The following is an 8,592-nucleotide window of genomic DNA, read 5'->3' on the forward strand; positions in this document are numbered from 1 at the left end:
AACAGCAACTGAAAGTCGCTGCAGTAAAGGTCTGACAGAGCATTGAAAAGAAGGAAACCCAGTATCTGGTGATGTCCATGACTTAAGGACTTCAGGCTGTCATTGGCAGCAAAGGGTTTTCAACTAAGTATTAGAAATTAACATTTTCACTTATTTAATTTGTCCAATTACTTTTGAGCCTCTGAAATGAAGATAGTGTTTAAAAAATGCTTCAATTCCTCACATTTTTATACAGTCTTTTTGTTCAAGCCACTGAATTAAAGCTGAAAGTCTGTATGTCAACTGCATCTGAGTTGTTGCATTTAAAATTCAATGTGGTAATGTACAGAACCAAAATTAGAAAAAAAAGTTGTCTCTGTCCAAATATTTATGGACATAACTGTAGATGCCTTAGTTATGCAAAAAAGAAAAGCATTTTTGTTCTGATGCATCAAGTTTGCATATAATAAAATCCTACAGGTTGCAGCTTTAATGAATAACAAGGTGCTTCATTCATAAAGGGATAAATTGATAATCCAAAAAAACCCCTATAATTTGCTTAGGAGTGCCCCCCCCCCCCCCCCCCCCCCCCCAAACTAGAGAAACCAGATCTCGCCCGCTTTTCTTTCCCGTGTTTATATTTTGCCTCTCATACAGTATAGTAAGCTACCTTGAGCAGAGAAACCCGCAGCGCCAGGCATGTTGAGTATGGGAGTTAAAAATAGCATCATCGGTCGGCCAAGCGCCGCTCCGTTACTACGCGTTTCAGCATTCTGCCCTGTGCAGTGAGAATCTGCAGGACTCAGACCGCGGCAGCAGGCTTGCACCGTGTGTGTGTGTGTGTGTGTGTGTGTGTGTAGTCCAGCTCCGCATGATCACACCGAGGGCCACTTGTAGTTGTGCTGAAAGGGTAAAACCAACCCACAGTCGTTTTAAGGACCTTTACCACCTTCACGGGCCTTGTGCTGTAAAATAAGAGCCGACAAGACACATCTGACGGCTGGTGTTGTCTCAAGTTGACCAACCGAGCTCATGTTTTAGGCAACTCACCGTTTTTATTGTCGTGCAGCAGGCTTTTACTCCCAGTGACACTACACAGAGCTCTGACATTACATTAGACCGTGGCCTTTCCGTATCACCCGCTGGTATTTTACATTTGCAGAGCTTCGCTGGTCTTTAGGCTCAACGTAGGCAATGGAGGCTCCTGCTTCCACCTTCAAAGTAGGAGATTCTCCACCTGACGTCAATGCCGAGTGACTGACGCAGCCCACAGGAGAAGGAAGTCTGCTTTATAACTAAATTTGTTATTGGCGTTAAACATAAAGCGGGCTGCATAAAAAAATGACCTCTTGTGCTAAAGCTAAAGCCTGGTTAGCGCGTTTTTAACCACATTATTTTATAGTCACATTTGATAGGCTGTGGGGCGTCCGCGCGTGTGTGTTGTGGATGGCGGGGCGCGCGGGGGGCTACAGGAACCGTGCTTCCAGCGGCAACACCATGAATTAATAAAAAATAAAATCAAAAGCCTATTTCTGCCTTCTTTCGCCATTCGGTTTAAATCAAATCGCATCCCCCCAGTGTCTTCTTTTTCTTTTCTTTCCTTTTTTCTCCACAGTGTATATTAGGGAAGACATGCGGGCGTGCTCGCGCGCGTGGCAGTGCAACAAGGAGGGAGAAGCGGGAGCTCGCGCCAGTTCTCAAACAGCCCGCACGCGCTCGAAATTCCTCCAAGGAACCTCTGCGAGCTTTTCTTTTTTCATCACGCGCGAGCTAAAAATAGAAACGGGGTTGGATCGTGATCCAGAAATAGATAGGGGGCATCACTCCTATAAAAGGCACACCATTCAAGAGTACAGTGAAGAAGCGGAAAGCCGGAGCACATTTTATGGTTAATAAAAAGAAGAAGAAGAAGAAAAGAGGCGTTTTATTTGGGGGGCCTCTTTTTACGCCACTTTTCGTATTTTTAAAGGAGGCTCCGCTGCTACAATGGTGAGTTGTAGGCTATATACCTTTCTGTACCTGCCTGATCTTTTTTTCTCTGTTTTAAATGCTTTGCAAAAAAAAGAAAGCCGTTTGCTACAATGTTTCTATTCACAGTGCTGTAAAAGACGAGGGAACCACAAATGTTTGAAAAAACAAACAAACAAAAAACGCCGTGTCACGAGTGTTTTGTGTGGATTTCTGCTATTTTTGCCGCATGCTTGAAGGGATATCAAAGCAGTCCGCGTTTGCAGCTACGCGGGGATCACCCTCAGCTATGCTTAAAAAAGGGGGTGGATGTGTCTTTTTGTCGGTCTGCTCGAAATAATGTTGCCATTGTTGCTCTTATTAGCGGCACTTCGTGACGTTAATCTCAAGCCTTTCGCGGTAGACGAAGGCTGTTAGAGCGAGTGGGGAGCTGTCCCCGTGTTGGTGGTGCTGGAGTGTTTTAAGACTGGCTTTTGCTTCTTTTTACACTCTAGTTGTAGCTTGGTGCACTACGTTTTTCACAGTGGGCTTTTAGGGTGATTACTTCTCTCTGCTTGCTTTTTCCTCTTTTTTTGTCTTTAATTGGTAGTGGAAAGCTCTATTATATTTTCGCTATTCTTTCTCCAACCCCCCATTCCCATTGCTTACGCTGCAGGGTGAGCAGCTCAAGCAGCAATCCGCCTCAGATACTCAAATATAGCGCAACCTTTACAATTTGATCCTTCTTTGCAGATTCCCCCCCTCTTCCGTGCACGATGAGTCTCGAGTCGTGACTGCTGAAAGTGAGTAAGGCGCGTGCTGCGTCAGTGGCGTCTGGCTTCGGTGCGCTCGAGACAGATGGGGGGAATCGTGACCGGCTGGGAGAGGCGTCCACGAATGAGCGGCTGGACGGCCCAATGAAAACGAAGCGAGGGTAGGGCCCCTTGGTTCGGCAGCTGGAGGTCTGGAGCCAAATTAAGCGTTTGCAAATAAAGAAAACTTTATTATTAATGGGACTGAATGGGAGGGGGTATGATAGTGTTTTTTTTTTTCTTTTGCAGCATCACTGAAAGGGATCCACAAGTGGTGCAATCACATCACGACGTTTTCTCGCGCGCTTTCAGCTGATGTGATGGATTAAAAAAAATATATATATATATATATATTTAAATATATATATATATATATTTTTTGGACTGGGTGTCACACTAATGTCCGTAGTGAACGTTGTTTGGGAGGGGGTGTTTCGGAGGCGGTGGGGTGGGGGGTGGTCATGAAAAACTGTCAGGTGCTTCGGCCTCCTGCTTAGGTGCTCCTTTCCTTTACGTCGCTATTGGTCGATGGCGACTCGTCCTGTCCAATCAGCTCGCTGCCATCCTCTGCTGCGTGTTAAAGTCTATAACGGCAATGAGATGCCGCCTCTCTTCGTCGCCGCTCTTTTTTAATAACAAGGATTCGCGCTGTTGCGAAGCTATGCCGATCCAGCGGATTCGAGCTCAATTTTGCTAGATACGTCTTCGCTGGGAAGTCATCTAAGCTCGTGATCATGTGCAAAAATCGCCCTAATGAGCAACGTTTCTTTTCTTCTCCATTTTTTTCTTTCTTTCTAAAATCTGAAAACACTTTGAGGATGAAGACCCCGAGGAATCGATGACTGGAGTTTTTTTTTCTTTTTCTTTCTTTCTTCTTTTTTCTGAAGCTGTTGCAGTTGTCCGTCACGAATCTTTTTGCGGTCTGGGCTTGCTGTGCATACATGAACCTGGGAAGCCCTTACCCCAAAAAGCATTTGTGGAGGATCCAAACATCGTTCGTGTTGTTGAGACTGAGAAGTCACATTGCTGCTGTCAGGCTCTGTGGTGTGTTGGAAGAATGAGATTTGGGATCACAAAGTGTACAAGTGTGACCCATGCTTTCAATACACACACACACACACACACACACACACACACACACACACACACACACACACACACACACACACACACAGTGATCAGTTGTAACAAGGTGTCTTTACACATTTCATTTAGATTTAATTTTTAAACACACGAATCTCTTGCACCTCTTGCTTTGATGCAGCACTGAGTGAACAGAGGGAAGGAAAACAAAACAATCAGGAGTGCTGTCTTGCACCTCAGAACCCCTATCTAAACTCTCACACAGCATAATTATGCAGTTTTTTTTTCTGTTGTGCTATAAATAAACAATTTATCCTCTACTAATATTTTTTTTTAAATTAATGATTTAGTTATTCTCCATAAACATTACATCTCCATCTGAATGCATTTCTTTCTTTCTTTCTTTCTTTCTTTCTTTCTTTCTTTCTTTCTTTCTTTCTTTCTTTCTTTCTTTCTTTCTTTCTTTCTTTCTTTCTTTCTTTCTTTCTTCTTATATTTGGAAAAGTTTGGAGCAATTCCAGTGAGCTCAAAATCTCTATCTTGATGTTTTCCAAAGCCATGTCTGACGCTCGTTTAAAAGACAGTTCCAGACAAACAAAAGTGGTCTAATCTAACAACACACAGACACACACATTTTTGTGTCTCCTTTAAACACTCTGAGTTTTGGTTAACGTGTGCAGCTTTGCCAAAACTTACTTGGAGTCCTGTGTTTAAGATAGCAAGATGAGATTTACAGTGTGAGTTACAGAGGCACCCCTTCCTATTAAGAACACATGCATTCTGCTTATTTATAAAAGAACTATCTTCTCAAAAAGAACGTGCTGGTGTGAAATACATTCACATGTCATTAGAAATAGAATTGTAAATAAACACGAAGGCTAGAAAAGCAGTTCTAAAGACTACAGAAAATAAGATAAGATCAAGCACATTCAGTATTGGTGCTGCTCTCTGTAGGACCTCAAATGAACCCTCAGTGTCATTAAAACACCTGCACCTTAAGTTTGGATGTTCCACGACATGAATGTACAGGAGGGGAAAAAAGGTCACAGCACACAAAGCAGTAAAACCTCATCCAACCTTATATGAGTTACTAAATTAAATTCAAATTCAAAAATTGCAGCCTGCGCTGTGAGGTATTACTCGGTGGGTTCCATAAAGACATAAAGAGAAACCCCCCACAAATAAGCATCTGGTATATAAACTGAAAACTGGACAGACACATGTCCAGATGAAGGAGGTAAAAATGAGCTCAAAATTCTGTGAGTAATGAATATATGAAAGAAAATTTTCAACATTTCTGCAGCTGGAAAAAGACACGTAAATCTGCCAACTTAAATAAAGTGTCTAGGGTTGTGAGGTGTGCGCATAGATGTCAAAGCGAAGATGTCCAGTGTGTGCTTCGTTTCTCATTTTATTTCTTTGTTGAATAGTTTGCTTGTTTAAAACATCTTTTCTCTATTCCTTGCTTATGGTTCTGTGAAATAAACTGGCTGCTGTAAACTGCATCACAGGGCACTTCCTGACCATTTCTTTTTCCAGTCCCCTGTTTTGACTTCTGATGCATTTTCATTGTTAAAATTACAGCTTACTGGGCGTGGATATTCATACTAGTATCACCCTGTGTGCTTCTACTCCTTTATATCTGTATATATCTGTACATTTACCCCGTTACTCTTCACAAGCACCTGTACGCCATTGTGTCAATTCTGGCACAAAGAATGAAAGAAAATGTCTTTATTATGGCAATAATGTTGCCTCAGCATACTATTATTATTATTATTATTATTATTATTATTATTATCATTAATTCGCTTTTTGTCATTGTTCTTGGGTTTTTTTTTTTGCCTTTTGTACTCGCAGGTTTGTCACATCACACATTGGACAATGAGACACAGCAGCAGTGACCAAAGCACAATGAGGTCAGAAGGTGGAAGCACGTGAGGGAATCTGTAAAAGGGAAGTAAAGAGTAAAGTCTTTCATTTTATTTATTTTTTATTTTTTATTTTTGCAAAATCAGCTGGTAATGTTCTCATGGTGTGAGGATGTAATCCTCACCTTCGACACGTACACAGACACACTCGCTGCGTTTATCTTGCATGCCCTTCTTTTTCATTCATCTTCTTCTTTTGTTCTCCGTCTGTTATTGTGGATCAAAACGCATTACGATCATTCCAAGAAGGAAACTGATTCGGCTTAAGCAAATTTTCTTTTACTCTTTTTTGTTAAATACTGGACTATTTAACAAAGGCACAAGGGGCACATTTAACGTGTTGACAATCAAATATTCATAATGTGTTTATGACATGCCAATACACAGTCCTGTGTAGGGTGCCTGTTTTTTCCAACCCACACTGCCGTGCATACACAGTCAGATCTCCACACATATGAGTGTTCAGATTATTGCACAATGTTATGATGATTGTGTGATTGTTCCATGATTTTTGGTAAACTTTTTAAATCTGCCTTAATCAGGATCGAATTCTGAGGTCACACACAGGCTGAAAGAAGCAGGAAGTGACCCCCCACGCCCCCCACCACCATGCCCTAAACCCCTCTCCCTTAGCTCCAGCATCTCATGAAGTCATGAGCTCCTGGTTTAGAAGAATATGTCCAACTCTCCCTATCAGCACCTCCTCTCCAGGACATCTCTTAAATCATCATAGCTCCGAAATATACACACACTGGTTAGAAGGCAGTCTTTTGTCATTGTGTGTTGATGGAGGTTTGGGGAAAGGACAGGGACAAGGTAGAAATACTTAAAAGGGTCTTTTCAACAGTGAAGGACACTATACTAAAAAAAAAAAGCCTTTCACAAACCAAATAAATAATTTAAGGAAAACAGAGGGATTCTGAAATTTTATACTGGAAAATATACAAAAATGTAGATTAATGATGTGGTGTATGTGTGTTCCTCTCTTTTTCTACAGGGCTGTACTGCATGCGTCATTGCTGACATATGGGACCGCAAATGAGAAGCTGATTTGTAGTTTTAAATGTGTTAAACACGTCTGCGTCAAGCTCCACAGGAGATATCCCATGGAAATAATGTTTGTAAACGTATTAAGTGATGCCAGCTTTTTTGTTTTGCAGTGCTTTTCCTGCTTAGACGTAAAATCACTGTTAATTCACGACAGCGGGCAGAATGAAATTTTCGTTACGAGTTAATGTGCGTCTGTGCTGTAGTGCTGGCTTTTCAGACGTAAGAGTGGATGTCTGCATGCCTGGATTCGAGACACTGCCATTATGTGCAAACGTGCAGTGAAGAAAACGTGCAAAGTTTCCCACAGCATCCTGAGATTTATATGATTACTTTGTTGAGATTTTGCATATACACTGTTATGCAAATGTCACTAAATACTTGAAAGCTACACGCACGTGTTCTGCACCTACGTTTGTGTATCAGGCAGAAAGTCTTCAGATAAGCACAACAAGAATTACATAGAAACTATACAATTTTACAGTTTGCAGAGAAACTCACTTAGCATGGAGTAAGTTAAAATAAAAATAAGAGAAGTGAACTTTTCCAAAAAATATGTCAATAAATAGATACACTCCCTTGTAAAGGGTGCCCTAATAAATGCATTCAAATACGAGTTACCTTGAACATATAACATTTAACTCAGGTGTAGATTTTCTCCATGATAACAGACTTCTGTTTCCCTTAATGTAACAACAGGTAAGATAAGACACACATAGCATGTGAACAAACTGTATCCAGTTATTACTGAGGTGTGTGCGTGTGTGTGTTTTGCTATACAATCCTGTTTTCTTCTTCAAGATTCTTTGCTTTGCTATGTAATTCATTTCTTTTAAAATTAATATTACATTTCAGCTCAGTCTCTTTCTTTCTTGTTTTCTCTTTCAGGTGTTTAAAAAGTCAATGATATGTAAAACTTAAACAGATTTCCCAACTGTGATTTCATTTTCTCCTTTCCCCTTAATATACACCGAATTTCAATTTTGTGGTACATCATTAACTGTGTGTATTATTATCATTATTATTGTCTTTAAATAAAGTTATTTCAAGTCTCTATGCAACAACATGGATGATTAATAAAAGCCTTGAAAAATCCTGCATCGTGTGTCTTCATTAAGTTTGCATGTTTGATTTGAGGAGATACGTGTTGTAAAGAATTAGGTATTCACACATCAATGTGATTCTTTGCTGTAAAGACGCACATGGAACTACACAATAATAAAAGCCGGTAGATATGACGTATTGCAGTGTGTGTGTGTGTGTGTGTGTGTGTGTGTGTGTGTGCATGTGTAAGCTGAATCTGACAGACGTAAAGATTCAGAATAAAATCTATACTGATCTCCTGTAAAATCCTTGTAAAGAAAAAAAGGAAAATATAAAAGTTGATGAAAGAATGCGATGTTTGTGTGTTGTACAAAAACTAGTCAGTGTCTTAGAGTGCACGGACACAAATCTCATCATCTTGTCACACTTTTCTGTATCAAAAATAACAAACACAATGACTCTAAACATGTGGTGTTAAATTACTACGGTCCAGCACATTGCGTTATTAAAAGAAGTCTGTGTGCTTCTTATAAACATATTTTACTCATCAGGAGCTTAAAAAAAATAATGAAAGAAAAAAGTCAGATATATTTCTCGATTATTTATCAGCGCTGTAGGTTTGAGTTTCACTTTTTACCCACTCACTATCATGCCAGCCGTACTCACCATCAGACTCACGGTCACCACTTTAGGCACTTTACATGTGGGATGCTGGGTTAATCTAACTTTCATCCAGACTCCTTTGAAAG

At 40.5% G+C, this 8,592-nt stretch overlaps 1 long non-coding RNA gene across 1 annotated transcript; it reads left to right on the forward strand.

The window, feature by feature from the left end:
• The first annotated feature begins 1,474 nt into the window (after positions 1 to 1,474).
• On the forward strand, positions 1,475 to 7,897 carry LOC105941060 (uncharacterized). The gene is made up of 2 exons (XR_001167696.2): positions 1,475 to 1,968; positions 5,682 to 7,897. It is a non-coding gene; the product is annotated as an uncharacterized LOC105941060 (long non-coding RNA).
• Positions 7,898 to 8,592: the final 695 nt, after the last annotated feature.

Source organism: Maylandia zebra, linkage group LG1, assembly GCF_041146795.1.
Source record: "Maylandia zebra isolate NMK-2024a linkage group LG1, Mzebra_GT3a, whole genome shotgun sequence".
Classification (NCBI taxonomy): Eukaryota; Metazoa; Chordata; class Actinopteri; order Cichliformes; family Cichlidae; genus Maylandia; species Maylandia zebra.